Raw genomic sequence first — 15,971 nt, 5'->3', positions numbered from 1 at the left:
ATAAGAGTCCACCTGCAGACACCTGCCATACTGGATGCTCCCCTGAGCCTGGATTTCAGTAAGTGGGAAATGCAAGCCATGGTCTCTGCAAAACTGCACCAGGGTCTGGGTAGAGGCATCCACGGTCAGGTGATCTGTTGGGTACGGGCACAGGTGGAGGAAACAGGAGCAGTGCTGGCACTGGTGTTGCAAGTCTTCCTAAGCATAGTAGGACTGCCTTTCCAAGCTCCCTGTTTGCAGCTCCCAGCTGATCACAGTCATGGTGGTTGCTTGGCTTTTAGCTTTTAAAGCTCTCTCTCCTTGGTCCCTCTTACTTCCTGATGAGGCACAGGGGCTCAGTCACTCCCATGTACACTACCTGCCACTGTAACTGAGCTCAATCAGTAACTGAAATTCAAACAAACAATTAGCCTAGCAAACAAATGCACCCACAAGTAACTGAAATCAAAACAGTAACTGATATTAAAATTTGAACAAACAGCCCAGAAAACACACACAATAGCTCTCATCTGGTTAAGTGGGGGTTCACCTCCTCTCCCTTGCAAACTCCTGTTTCCAGCTGCCAGCTAGTCATGCTCAATTACACATACACAACTGGAAGGGACCTTGAGAGGTCATTGTCTCTTGGCAGCACTAAGTGCCATCCCGGAGATTTTTTTTTTTTAAATCTATTTGCCCCAGAGCACTTCAGTCTCCCAGGACACACAGTAACAGATTTAAAAGTAGCTATCCTACAGCAAAATAATTTTAAAATCAGGCTCCAAAGAGAAATTGCTGAGCTGCATTTCATGTGCAAATTTGACACTCAGCTCAGGATTAAACAAGTGCTAGCTGAATACAAAGGCAGTTTCTTCTCTCTTGCTGTTCTGTGCCTCCAGGTCAACTGCTGGTGGTGAGCCTCACCCTCCCTGACTGAGTTAACCTGGTTATCTCCAGCCTTGCTCTAGCCTGTCTAATTCTTCCTGGGTGTTTCCTGAGCTTCTTGCATGTGTGTGTGGATAACTTTGATAGTTAGCTGATAGGCTAAACTAGGCCCTGAGGCTCCCTGCTGGTGGCAGAGGAAGGAACAGCAAAGGAAGAGCCCTGACAAATAGAGAAAATAAGCCAATCACAAGCTGTCTTTTAAAAGATGCAAGTGTAGCATGACTTAAAGATTCTAGGTAGACAGGTTTGTTGGTCTCTCTACAAAAACAGTATTGAACACAGAGGGGCAAGCACTGTTTGTGAGAAGCAGGTGTAGGGAATGTGGCAGCAGGAACGCAAGGTTACTGAGGCTGGGAGGAATGTGTCTCCTAGAGGTCATCTGCATGAGAATGCAAAGGTGTGCATGTGTGATACCTTTCAGGCAAAGCCTAATGGGTAGCAAGTCAGCCATGAGATTTGGTCTATTGTAAATAGGTTGTTGTAGAATCACAATTTAAGCTGACACTCAGTGTGGGAGTTGTGAGATCTCACGAATGCTCTGGGTTGTTGTGGGGGACAGGGCAGTCGCCATAGCTGCATAAGACATTGATTGCACAGGGCTCTCTTGTTTAAAGCATTGTAAACCAGAAAGGGGGGGGGGGGAATCCTAGTTAAGTCAGTTTGTTGAGTGCTTTGGCTCTGTGGCTATAAGCCTTGCTTGCCTAGTTCTCCCCATGTGGTGAAAGGTAGAGTTTGGTATTAGGGTGTTCATAAAACCTTAGTAGAGATATTAAGAGCTGAAATTTCAAAGTGGCAGCTGAGGCTATGCAGAGCTGAAATCACAGGATTCTGCCTCAGGGTGATTCCCTAGCAGTGCAATTGGTAAGGGAACAATGATGGTGACTGGTGGGTGGCTGGTAGGAGCAGTGGCAACTGGCAGGTGGCTGGTAGGAGGAGTAGCCAGCAGGTGGCAGCAAGGGGATGCTGCAGACAAGTGGGCAGCTAGTACTGCCCTGGTGATGTATCTGTGGGCTCTGGGTTTGGGATTGTACTGCGGGAGGTACATCCTGGAACTGTGTGTGGGGTAAAGGGCCAAGAGCCCCAGCAAGAGACTTGGTTTTACTGCATATGGGGCTGGGATCTTGGTAAAGGGGTTTGTCTCTCCTTTGCTTAGATACACTGCGTCTGTCACTGTAACCTTGGGGTAGGTTATGGTCATTAAACAAGCTGTTTCTATCTTAGACTCTGTGCTTGTGAGGTGGGGGAAGAACTGCTTTACAGGAACCCAGCACGTGGGGTGAAATTGTCACAGGCCACTGGGTGGGGGCTTGAGCCGGTTGGTTGTATCCTTGACAGGAAACCCCCCAGGAGTCGAACCCGGCCCTTCTGGCAGGCACCTGGCATTAATAGAAGGGTTACATAGGGAATAAATGGGTGGAGGGGAAGGATCACTTTATGACTGCCTCTTCTGTTCATTCTTTCTGGGGTACCTGGAACTGGCCACTATGAGAAGACAGGATACTATCAGAAACCAGACAGCTCTGTGTTATGCCTCTGTGCAGAAAGTTAGAATGGCAAAACAAAGGATGATAAGAACCTAAAAGAGGTCATTAAGAGAAAGCTGAAAGCCTACAAGGAAGGGGTGACCTGCAAGAAAAGCAATTTCATGGAGGTCACAAAAGGTAGTGTGGAAGTGGGATCTGCCAAAAGCTGAGCAGAGTTGCACAATGCAAAGAAAATTAATACCAGTATTAAAAGAGTCTCATATACAAACAAAGTGTCTCATATACAAACAAAGTGAGACTGCTAAGCATTGAAAATGGGATGGAAATGAAATGTAATCTAGGCATAGCTCAGTGTCTAAATTAGTGCTTCGCTTCAGTTTTTAATAAGTATTCAAGAGTTTAGGGACAGTGGCAGACAGGCTAAAGGAGAAAAAATATATAAGTTGAAGTCAGGGTGGCTCGCAGACTTTGCCAGTGCCTAAACATTAAAGCAGGTAGGGAAGGGTAGCACCAGGTCCCTGGAAGGATTGGGGCCTCAGGCAGAAGACAGAGGGCTGGGAGCTAGCCTGCTCCAGCCAGCCCTTCAGTGTCAGCCAGCATGTGCTGCCCAAGACTCCGGTTGTGATTTAAAGGGCCTGGGGCACCAGCTGCCACTACAGCAACAGCCAGAAGGCCCAGGTCCTTTTTGATTGCCAGGTCAGAGGGCAGCTGCCCCCTGGCTCCCCTTCCCCTGACATTTATTGAAGATGAAGTCAACCATCTTAATTGAACTAAACTGGGGTGAGGTAGGTGCTGGATAATCTGTAACTTGAAAGTGCAATAGCAAGGATTTTTAATCCATCCATAAAACTCAGGAGTCATACACTATGTGTCTGTCTACACTAGGAGCATCTGTCGACAGATGTTACTGTCGACGGGGAAATCTCGACAGAACCTCTGTAAACAGATTACATCTACACACAACTTGCTCTGTTGACAGAGCACTGCCAGACTGCACTGCCCTCTGGTGCCAGGAAGCGGAATGGCAGCTCTGCAAAGAGGGCCGCCAGGCAACCAGAAGACCTCTCTGTCAGAGCTTGTTATGCCTCAAAATTTTGAGGGATAATACTGTCGAGCAAAATACAGAATTCTGTCGAGACTGCTGACAGAATGCTCTAAATGCGTACACACTCCCTGAGCTATGTCAACAGAAGGCCCTGACAAAACTCTCTAGTGTAGACCCAGCCAAAAAGTTGCAAGTAAAGTTTACAGATGACCAAGTTGAGAGACATTGCCAGTACAGAGAAAGACAGGAATATCAACAAGACGTATGACTTTGAAAACTGGAGTAATAGAAGCTAGATGAAGTTTAGTAGTACAAAGTCATGCAATTAGGGACTAACAACAAGAATTCTTGATATAAATTGGGGATTTATCAGTTGGAAGCAAGAGAAGAGGGGAAAGACCTGAGTGTATAAGTCACAGAATCCCTGTGTGCCACCAATGTGATACAGCTATGAAAAAGGCTGCATCAGGTGAGGGATTTCCAGTAGAGATAGGGGCTGATATCACCATTATATAAGACTCAGGTCAGACTACATCTGGAATACTGTGGACAGTTCTGATAGCTCATGTGTAACTCAAACAGGTGCAGAGAAGGGGTCCTATTATGATCCAAGAAATAGAAAACCTGTCTTACAAGATGAGACTTAAAGGCCTTGGCTTGTTTAGTCTAACCAAATGAAATCTTTGAGGAGATATAATTGCTCTACATAAATGCATCAGAAGGTGGAGGAATTTTTTAAGTTACTCACCAACGTTAACACAAAAACAAATGAATAAAAATTGGCTATCAACAGGTTTAAGCTCAAAATCAGGACAGGTCTACACTAGATCAAAAAAAAACCAAAACCTAAGATATGCAATTCCAGCTACAACAATTTTGTATCTAGAATTGATGTATCAAAGATCGATTTTTCTGGCATCCACACAGAGGGAGGTCAACAGGAGAAACTCTCCTGTTGACCTCCCTTACTCCTCGTGGGAAAGAGGAGTACCTGGGCCAACTGTAGAGCTCTGATGGTTTGATTTAGCATGTCCCCACTAGGCACAGTAAATCGAACCCTGGAAGATCAACCCTGAGGGCGTTGATCTTGTGGTAAGTGTAGGCAAGCCCTTAGACAAAGGCTTCCTCAAAGAGTAAAGCTGTGGAACAGCCTTCCAAGGGGAGAAGCAAAGTTAAAAAAGTAAGTGGTTCCAAGAGAGAGTTTGATAAGTTATAGAGGGAGTGGTTTGATGAGGCTGTCTGCAATGTCACATTGCCCACCTGCAACTGCTTGTAGCAAATATCTCCATCAGCCAATGATGGGACACTAATAGGGAGGGCTCTGAGTTCCTACAGTGAATTTTGTCGCAGGTATCTGACTAGTGAGTCTTTCCCTCATGTTGAGGGTCTCCATATTAGGAATCAGGAAGGAATTTTCCCTCAGGTCAGATTGCCTAAAACTCTGGGAGATTTTCACTTTCCTCTACAGCATGGGTCCTGGGTCACTTGTACATTTAAACTAGCATTAATGGGGGGATTCTCTATAACGTGAGTCTTTAAAACATGATGGGAGGACATCACTAACTCAGCCGGAGGTTAGGGGTCTCTTATAGAAGTGAATAGGTGAGGTTCTGTGGCCTGTGATGTTCAGGAGATCAAAATAAATTGGGGCAGGCAAAATATGGCTTGCAGGCTGGATGCGGCCCACCAACCAGGAGCCTCAGTCAGGCTCCCTGCCTGCTCCACCCCCGCATGCGGCTCAGATCAGCTCACTGAATGCTGGACCTGGGGGGGATAGAGGGAGAGAGGTCAATATCATTATCCACATTTTAGGTGAGGAAAGCTGAGGCACAGGGAAGGAAGTACCTTCCCCAGGTCAGAGGCAGATCTGGGAATTCAACTTAGGCTCTAGAGTCCCAGGCCAGTCACCTATCCAGTAGGATACACTTCCTGCTTTTCTTCGCCAACTCTTCTTCCTGATTCTGATGCCAGCCTTACCCACTCTCATACCCAAACACACTCCTTTCCAGATATTGAGGTCTATTCATATTACAGCCCTCAGCACAGTGAGCAGATATGCACACTACCAGTGAATCTGCTGGGGAAAAGTAATTTTATTTTCCAACCACTCAGAAAGGGGGAAGGGGGAATATCCAGGAAAGTGCAGTTTGTCATCCAAGTAAACAAAATTTTAAAATCAAGACATCTCAAAGTAGAAATACAAAACTAGCTTTCTGTGTTAGATCAGGTACATTTTTACTTGGGCCAAATACAGAGCAAGTCACTGCTTTTCACAAACTAGATTTTTCACCCAAGAAAAGGTCAGACTTGCCCATGGTGCAGGCAAAATCTTCAGCCTGAACTAATTTATAAGAGCTGGTGAGGGACTTGTTTCTCAGACAGTTGATACATTAGCAATTTTAAGAAATACAACCCAGTCATATTTGAAATCTGGGTACTGAGCTGACTCTCATTACAATTTGTGTAAGGGGACAATTCTTCATTCTGTTGGGTGCTTTTATTTTCAAGGCCATGCAGCTACTTTGCTACAAATCCATGTAAATACAGCACTGTAACCAAACAAACAGACACTATGTTAAAGGCTCCCTGCCAAAGATTCCTCACTGATGCTTTTGGTGCAGAAATGACAGCACTCCTGTCCTATGCAGTTAGGGGTAGAGAACTCAGAAATCAAATCCAAGTCTCTTCCACTACCTACTGAATAGTGGAAACAAGAAGTGTCCTGTGAGTGATAAAGGAAATGATCCTGGAAGGTGGCCCTCACCCAGCACCAAGTCACAGAAGCACACACTTAACTTTAAATCTAGGAGTAGGTCCAAGAAGTTGATGGGTGAACAAGGGCCAGAATACTGACTACTTTGCAGGGTCAAGCCTATGATTTCTTTCTCGGAAAGCAGCACCAAGGGCAAGTCATAATGCAGAATACCCTCCAACTTTTCTGCGCCCATGGGTAATGAAATAACCTGCACCTGACCTGATGCCTGACTCACTCAGTGAAGATGATTTGAGTTGGGTGAGTAAAGAGATCCCGGGTTTAACAATCAAAGTTGTGGGAATGTCCTGATTGAGCTGACCAGTCTGATGCTGCGAAGTGTCCTTAACTCCCACTGATTTTAGCAAGAGTTGGGGTTACTCTACTTCCCAGGATCCAGTCCTAAATGAGACCACTAAGAGAATGGAACAGTATCCTGGCTGTCCAAATTCTATGAGCCAGCAGGTATCTGCACAGCACCGAGTGCAATGGTTCCCTTCTACCTAGCCAGGGCTCTGACGTGCTATGGAAATATAAACAATAAGAACTGAGGTAACCACAGTATTGTGCAAAACAAAAAAGCAGTCAAGTAGCACTTTAAAGGCTAACAAAATAATTTATTAGGTGAGCTTTCGTGGGACAGACCAACTTCTGCAGACCATAGCCATACCAGAACAGACTCAATATTTAAGGCATAGAGAACCAAATACAGTAATCAAAGTTGACAAATCAGAAAAAAATTATCAAAGTGAGCAAATCAGAGACCAGAGGGTCGGGGGGAGGGGAAGTCAAGAATTAGATTAAGCCAAGTATGCCAAAGAGCCCCTATAATGTCCCAGAAAATTTGCATCCCAGTTCAAACCCCATGTTAATGTGTCAAATTTGAATATGAAAGAGAGTTCAGCAGTTTCTCTTTCTATAGCAGACTGACAATTCTTCTTCAGTAAGATGCAAACTCTTAAGTCATTAACAGAATGGCCCACTCCATTAAAATGTAGACTAACTGGTTTGTGGATCAGGAATGTTTTGATGTCTGTTTTGTGCCCATTAACTCTTTGTCTGAGAGAGTTTGAAGTCTGTCCAATATACAAAGCATGTGGGCATTGTTGGCATATATGATGCTAGTTGAGGAACATGAGAATGTGCCCGTGATTCTGTGAATAACCTGGTTAGGTCCAGTGATGGTATCGCTAGAATAGATATGTGGACAAAGCTGGCAGCAGGCTTTGTTGCAAGGAAAAGTCACAGGACTGGTATTCCTGCGGTATAGACTGTGGCTATTGGTTAGAATCCTCATAAGGTTGGGAAGTTGTCTGTAGGGGAGAACAGGCCTGTCACCTAGGGCCTTCTGGAGTGTGGCATCCTGATTAAGGATAGGTTGTAGGTCTTTAATAATTCGTTGCACTGGTTTGAGTTGGGGGCTGTAGGTCATGACCAGTGGTGTTCTGTTCTTGGCTTTTCTGGGCCTCTCTTGGAGTAGCTGGTCTCTGGGTATTCATCTGGCCCTGCCTACAACCTAACTACAGGATGAAGTTTGCATTTGTTGCACACTAATTATTTTAATACCAGAGGAAAATAAAATTGCATCTCTATGGCAGTAATCAGGAAATCCAATTATGAATGTAACTCGTGTTTTAGAAACATGGATAAAGTGGGCTGTAGGCCATGCTGCCTGATATGATGCAATATTCTCATGAATGCATGTCAGGGGTTGCTGACACAAGCCCTGAGATAAGTGGGGAAGAAAGTGGGACGCAGAGGAGGGACAGCTTGCTGGTTTGCACATTGGCCTGCTCAACCCAGGGTTGTGAGCTCAGTCTTCGAGGGGGTCATTCAGGGATGCGGGACTTCAAAAAAATCTGTCAGGGATGGTGAATAGGTCTGTTTGTGAGTGCAGGGGACTGGATTCCATGACCTCTCAAGGTTCCTTCCAGTTCTATGACATAGAAAGGTAGGTCTTCTCTGACTTAGCCTCTTGAGGAAAAGAAAGTCACACACTCTGTTTAAGATATAAAAACAATGCAAAATCCCCTGTGAGGGCCAAAGGGCCCTGTCTCAGTGCCCTCTGTAATGTCTCCCTATTTGTCCCCACTCTGTAATAGAGCAGTGTCCCAGGACCCCTTCCCTGGAGGCAATACCTTTCTCCTCTCAGAGCCTTCCTGGCACCAGCACTACAATTCAGTCCCCCTTGTGGTGTGCCTCAAAGTCAAGGTCACATTCCAAGAGGCTGTTTGAGGGGGGCGGGATTCAGGCCTGTCACTCCCCTATAGTTCCCATACATCCTTCCCCCATTTTCTCAGGGCCTTGTAGAGTCCAGCAGGTAGCCTGGAACACCCGCCACACAACTAGAATATGCAGGCACATCTGCTGGACTGGGGAAGGTCATGAGAGCTGAGTACAGTCTGTTACACAATCTCATAGATCTTTAAGTTGGTACTTAACTTGCTTTGAAACGAATGAACAGAACTTCATAGAACTTCTCAAGTAAATCTTTTTTATAAGGAAAGCCAGAAACAAAGAGCCATTGAAAAAGTGTTTAAGTGTAAGTTTCCTGACGTTTTCTTTCTTTTTATCGGTGCTGGAAGTCTTTTCAGTGGACTGGCCCTTTGTATGCGTCATGGCTTAATCATATAAACAGTTTCTGGGAGGCCCAAAAGTGTGTTAGAATTTATTCACTGATTCCTTCTTCCAAGTAACCCAAGGTTACCCAGAGATTGTTTTTAATACAGAAGACAAGTTAAGTGAATAACTCCCATTTGGCAGATACCTGCCTTATGAGTCTAAAGTTGCAAGAAACTTCCTTTGCAAACACAAAACTTGATTCACGAGTATTTCAAGGTTCAGGTAGGTCCTTCTGGAGGTAGATTTAAGAGTAGCCTGGGTTAGTTTACTTCTAGCAGCCGCACTCAGCAGTACTGAAGGCTCAACATGCCTCCTCCCCCGCCACTCCCTGCCTCCCAAACTCCAACCTCCTACACCAGCCCTGAGCTTCCCCCTCAGCTCCTCCCAGCCCACGCTGCCATCTATCAGTCTTCTCCTGGAGACCAGCAGGCTGAGATCTGTACTTGAGCATCTAGCTCCAAAGTGCTGCCCCTGCGGCCACAGCCACCCTGCTGTTATTTATTTCTTTATTTGCAGGCTAGTGTGATCAAAGATAGCACATGTACCTCTTCTTGTGGTGGGAATTGCACCTCCCAGATAGAGGCGAGCCTTACTTTTATATTCAAACTAGGAAATGCCAAGTGCTCAAGAAAATTGCTGGCTGATTTCTAAGTTGTGCTGTTTTGAGATGCAAGAACAGATTCTGATCTTATTTGCCACTAGGGCATATCTGCAGCCACTTCTCTGCAGATAATGATCCTATTCTGGGTTTACATTCATAGAATTAAGGAGCTTCATATGAAACTAATGTACTCTGGAGATCATCTGGTGGGGGTGAGCAACAAGAATAAAGTTCTGTTCTTGAATCTTGAAATATATATTTTTTAGAGAAATCAGCTTTGGCAATGGACTTCTTCCATAGGCACAAGTCAATGGGCTCTCTGCAAATGGAAGTTACTGTGCCATTGCCAGAGTGGATAAGGGGGGAACTCGATCTCCTGAGGCCTCTTCCAACCCTTTGATTGTATGAAAGCACTTGAGTAATTAGCAGCATGGTAGAGCTTCAAGACCACTTAACGTTCTGCTAACTGGTTCTTGGACTGCCTGTGCAGAAGGAAAAGGAGGGAGAACCAGAATGTTAAATGAAGACAGAAACTTAGCCCAAAAGCAGGCAGGGGAGGGAAAGAGAATGTTCTACAATAAAAAAACCATGTTTGTAGCAGCTGAGGAACATGCTTCCCCAGCAGAACAAAATTCCCTGTTCCATGTGACATGGCTGGGGAGGCAGTCTGTCCTAAGTAGACAAAGGACTTTTCATGCTGAGAACAGAAAAATGCACAGAGGAGGGTAATTCACCCAGACAGAGGCCAAAAGTCTGGTGCTTAGAAAATGGGATAAGGAGACATGAGACCAGCATTATACTCCCAACTCTGCCATCACCACATTGATTTTTGGGCAACCCATGTGGTAATCCATGTGGCTCCACACATATAAAAAAAGAGGAAGAATAATGCTAAGCAACTGTATAAAGGGTTGGCTTTGAGATGAAAAGGGCTGCAGAGTGATCTATATTATACTCACAGTTGCAGGCCCTTATCCTGCTAGCTGATCTTCATAGATAGGACCCTGTTAACTTCAGTGCCTTAATCATAAGACACTGGAGCAACCATTGCCTGTAGCCCAAATTGTACCTAGAAACAAAGGGTTCAATGCAGACTTGAGCATAGCTATTGTGTATTCACTTCCATTCCCATGATGACCCAAGGGATCAGCTGTGTTCCCTATTAGTTGAGGTTCTAAGTGGACTTCAGTGATTATTTTCAAATGTGCACTAGTTAGGGCTTATTTTTTAATGTAAAATTCACTTGATTTATAACTCAAGTGTTGCCCCAACTCAATTCCCATCCATATACAATCCCATAATTTGTATGTGGTGGTGCTTTCATCTCTAGCTCGCTAGTCCAGCAGGCAGTATAACCAGCATAAGCTAAACCTTGAGTAGGAAACACAGGAGATCAGCACTGAGTGGGAGTCGATTTTCCTTCAGTAGTGTGGCTGTAGGCTGAGTCTCTCAATCATGGACAAGATCAAGAGGGGTGACTCTCGTTTTATGGCTCTATTATGGCTTTTTTGTTATGGAGCCAAGAGCTGCCAATCTGCAACAGTTCATCCAGGCCAGCATCCTGCCTCAGTAACATCCAATAGCTGGTATTTCAGAGGACCCCTACCTGTGCCATGCTTAGTTATTTGCAGGATGTTGCTTGAGGTGACTATCTTATACCCTGAAATATGAAATTGTTTTACAGAAAGGAATAAAAGAAAAGTTTGTGATAGTTTTGCCAGCCCTGGGATGGCACAACCAGGAAACTCACTTCCTTTAATATCTAGCTCCTTGTAATTAAAGGATAAAGTCTTAATTGGTGGGGTACAGCCTGAGTACTATCTCAAAACATTGGAGTAGTGGATAGTTACACCCTCAAACCAAACATCCCTGGGGGATTCCCTGGTGTATTTCAAGAGAGGAAGCTGATTTCAGGAGCACACTCCCTTGAAATAAATCTGTTATAAAAACTTAATTGTACAAACCTTCCAAAAGTGTTCCCATGGGTAATGCTAGTATTTTCAGCTTCCCTAAAGATCTTGTATAAGAAAACAAGAGCCAGATGTTCGTCTCTCTTTTAGTGACCTCTGCCTGCCATGTGCACATGGAAGCCTTGTTCTCCTGCTTACCTCAAGCAAATCACTGTTCAGACAGCATAGTGTGTGGCTCTATTCAGACCCAGTGAGAGAAACTCCCTGTAGATGATAGCCAGGCAGAGCTGGCAAAGCATTACTACCTCTGACCTTTAGAAACAGAAAGATCCTAACTTCAGTCCACAGAAAAATCATATCAGACGGTGTTTCCTGTCTGCAGGGTCAGAGAACCCACATAAACAAGCTTTAGTTTGTTTACAGTAAAAGGGTCAGCTGTCAGTTTGGAGACTGGATGATTAAAGGATCTGAAAGGGACTCAAGCCTTTTGGTTTAGGACAGCTGTGTAGGCCTTTGAACACTACCATAATACTATTGGTACATGTTAATAGGGATGAAACCAATAAGGCTCTAGGAAAATTACTCTAAATTTCTTATTCTCTGGGGGATGGGAGAGACTCTTTAGGCTTTTCAGCCACCCTTTAGAATTCCATGACAGAGACAGAATGGCTGAGGTATTGGTACTGGCTGCTGTGTCTGAACTGATCTCTCTTCAGACAGTCAACTCTTGGACATAACATCTTTGCTGTGATACTGCACCCCATATTCTTTAGAGTGGCATTATTATGATAGAACCACACACAACTTTAAATCTACGAGTAGGCCCAAGAAGTCGATGGGTGGACTAGGGCCAGAATACTGACTACTTTGCAGGGCCAAGCCTATGATTTCTTTCTCAGAAAGCAGTACCAAGGGCAAGTCATAATGCAGAATACCCTCCAACTTTTCTGTGCCCATGGGTAATGAAATAACCTGCACCTGACCTGATGCCTGACTCACTCAGTGAAGATGATTTGAGTTGGGTGAGTAAAGAGATCCCGGGTTTAACAATCAAAGTTGTGGGAATGTCCTGAAAGAGCTGACCAGTCTGATGCTGTGAAGTGTCCTTAATGCCCACTGATTACTCTAAATTTCTTATTCTCTGGGGGATGGGAGAGACTCTTTAGGCTTTTTATCCACCCTTCAGAATTCCATGACAGAGACAGAATGGCTGAGGTATTGGTACTGGCTGCTGTGTCTGAACTGATCTCTCTTCAGACAGTCAACTCTTGGACATAACATCTTTGCTGTGATACTGCACCCCATATTCTTTAGAGTGGCATTATTATGATATGATTATGGTATAATTATGATCCATTTTGTACAAGGTGGGTCACATAAGGTATCTTAGGAAAAGTTACGGTTTGCCGAATGAGTATTCTATTTTTATGCATGTCTCAATTATCTATCTGAAGTTATGAATATTGATTATTTCACATATTTCTCACTTTGGTAACACTCACTAGGCAAGATGCTTACAGTCTAAATAGCTGGTTGTGAAGGACTGATTCAGAGCAATGAACTGTTAAGGAAAACAGCAGGCCTTAGGGGAAGCTCATTCTCCACCTGATTAGTGGCTCCTGTGATTCTGCTAGGGGCATGTGGATTTTGGGTGTCTGTGTTTTTTCAGAAACTGAGCTGGGAAATGTTTTTGAACAAAAGGCTCCTGTCATATGTTGATCTTACATAAGGCAGGGAGTGACTTCATCTGTGGGAGTGCGAAGAACATCTAAGAGAAGTTCTGAAAGAAGAGAACTTGGAAAGGAAGAGGAGAGCCCAAGCTGCAGAGCAGGTGCAGCTTATGCCTTGAGAATCTGCAAGTCAGCTTGTATTATCAGTCAGGGCGAGAGACTGTTGATTCAAATCTTATCCTAGCATTTTAGGCTCAGTTTGTATTTTTGTTTATATATGAGGTGATTTATATCTTAATCTAAAGGAAACAAGTTTGTCAGCTACAAAAGACAGATTTTAAATGATTATGAGTGATAAGTGTGGCTTTGACTGAAGTCTCTGGGGGAAAAATCTCAGCTTGGTTTAACACAAGTGTACTGTTCATATTCCACTCCACACTGAGGGAGGGCACACTGAGTAATAAATTCATGCTGGACAAGGTTTGGCTACAGGGCAGGATGGAACAGCTCTGGAGTCCCAGGATAGGAAGCTGAGGGAAATTTTAGCAAAGCTTCTCTATTACTGGTTCATGCAGAAGCTGACCAAACCTTGCATGCCAGTGCAGCTGGGTGTGCCCCTGCCTGTGTAGATGGTGGTGGGAGTGTAGGATGGAGAATGATCTGTAGCCTGTCACAGCAGTATGCTGTGAGAGGGAATCCAGGTGGGTCAATCAGTGGTCTCAGTGGTACCCCTTTCCAGGCAGCACCCTGGGTGCAGCCTGTCATGCTGAATTGCTTTTGAAGTTATTGGCAGCCCCACCAATACTTAACAGGATTGAGAGAGAATGTTCGGGTTTTTTGGTGATGTGTGTGTCTTTGCTAAAAAAAATTCAGTTGCACTAACTAACTGAAAAGCACGTGACTCACTCTGTCAGAAGTGCAGTGCTCTGCCTGTCTCACTTTAGTCATGGCACTTTAAATTAGCATGAAATTAACAAGCTTCCAAAAATAATCTTAGGGTTGCAGGGAACTTTTCTATAGTCTGCCATGTGAAACTGAGGGGAAAGAGAATGCTGTTTAGCTATCAAAGGCCTGATTCTGATTTTGCTACAAAGTAATTACTCTGGAGTTATACTAATGTAAAAGAGATTAGAATTAGTCTCCCAGAGTTGGTATGGCTATGCCTACACTTGCCCCAAACTTCGAAGGAGGAATGCTAATCAGGCTGATGGGAGATTACTAATGAAGTGCTGCGATGAATTCTCCCCCGTGGCAGCTTCAAAGTGTCAAACTTTGAAGTGCCAGCATTCCAAGTGGCCCCAGGCACTTCGAAGAGCCCACACTACTATGAAGTCCCTTTACTCCCCAAAATTTTGAAGTTTAATATTTGAAAATTTTGGGGAGTAAAGACACTTCATAGTTGCGCTGGCTCTTCGAAGTGCCCACAGCTACACAGCATGCTGGCACTTTGAAGTTGCTGCAGGGGAGAATTTGCCTAATGAAGTGCTGAATATTCATCACAGCACTTCATTAGTAATCTCCCATCAGCCTGATTACCATGCCCCGCTTCAAAGTTCGGGGCAAGTGTAGACGTAGCCTGACTGAAACAGCATTAATATAAAGTTCTTATTTCTCTTTCTAGCCATAGAGTGAGGGTGGGTCTCACAATAAACATCATGGTGGTCACCTTTCACGTATATGGGAAATTAGGAGAAAATTAAGATAATAGCTGTCTAAGATTTCAAACATCATCTAAAGGGGTGTTCAGATTAATGGCTTGGGCCCACTTCTAATAATAATGAGGCTAAGATAAGGGTTATCAAGTCTTGTGGTTGGCAGCATAAGCTTATTTGGAGGGATTCAGAAGGAATCTCTTCCATGTACCTTGTATATTTATGTAGGTGCAGTAAGCATCTTTATGCAGAGCATTGGATTGTGTATCCAGAAGTGATCATTTTCCACTATCTATACCATAGTAACAGAAAGGAAGCTGTGCTAGTCTATACACTATCAAAACAAAAAGCAGTCAAGTAGCACTTTAAAGACTAGCAAAATGGTTTATTAGGTGAGCTTTCGTGGGACAGACCCACTTCTTCAGACCGTAGCCAGACCAGTCTGTTCTGGTCTGAAGAAGTGGGTCTGTCCCACGAAAGCTCACCTAATAAACCATTTTGCTAGTCTTTAAAGTGCTACTCGACTGCTTTTTGTTTATCTATATGATGAGGATTGTTGCTAGCTTGGAGCTCTCGGAGGGGTTTCCCCCCTGGGTCAGTGGGCTGCCACTCTGCCCCACTGCCATGGATACCACAGCAACCCCCCAAGTCAATAGTTCTGGGCGTCCCAACTTGCCTCAGGTGGGTGAGAGGTGACAGTTGAAAGCCCAGCCTTACTTTAGGTGGGTGCTGGGGAAATTAGCTTAGATCTCACAGAAGAGAGCCCAGGCCCTAGCTCAGGACAGGGCACCAAACAAGAAGTTTCAGGTGGCCCAGGCCCTGGCTCAGAGTGGGGTCACCAATGCACAGTTCGCACAGCTCCCCAAGACCCCAGGCCCTGGTGTAGGGTAGGGCAACACCACAAACAGTCTCTGGAGGCCCAGGCCCTAGCTCCGGGCCAGGCAGCACACAAACAGTCTCAGTCTTTGAAGACAGGCACAGACAGTTTGCTGGTGCTGGTGGAGTGGGGGTGACTGCCACCCAGCAAGTGGGTGGCGGGGGGGAAATGTGGGCCCACCCACTCCACTGTGTCCTGGCCCACTACTTCTGCTTCTCCCACTCTGTGATTGGGGAGTGAGGAAAGAGGAACAATTTTTTGTCTACATGTAAAATCTTGGCAGTTAGGAGGGAAGAGCCCTGACCGTAAGCTTCTGTCATGGCATCTTTTTGGTTACAGAACAAAACAGCAGTCATGTCGCACTTTGAAGACTAACAGAATCAGTTATTAGGTGATGAGCTTTCGTGGGACAGACCCACTTCGTCATATCTATT

This window comes from Carettochelys insculpta, chromosome 7 (assembly GCF_033958435.1).
Source record: "Carettochelys insculpta isolate YL-2023 chromosome 7, ASM3395843v1, whole genome shotgun sequence".
NCBI lineage: Eukaryota > Metazoa > Chordata > Testudines > Carettochelyidae > Carettochelys > Carettochelys insculpta.
The sequence above is the reverse complement of the archived record's forward strand: the minus strand, read 5'-3'. Positions refer to the sequence as shown.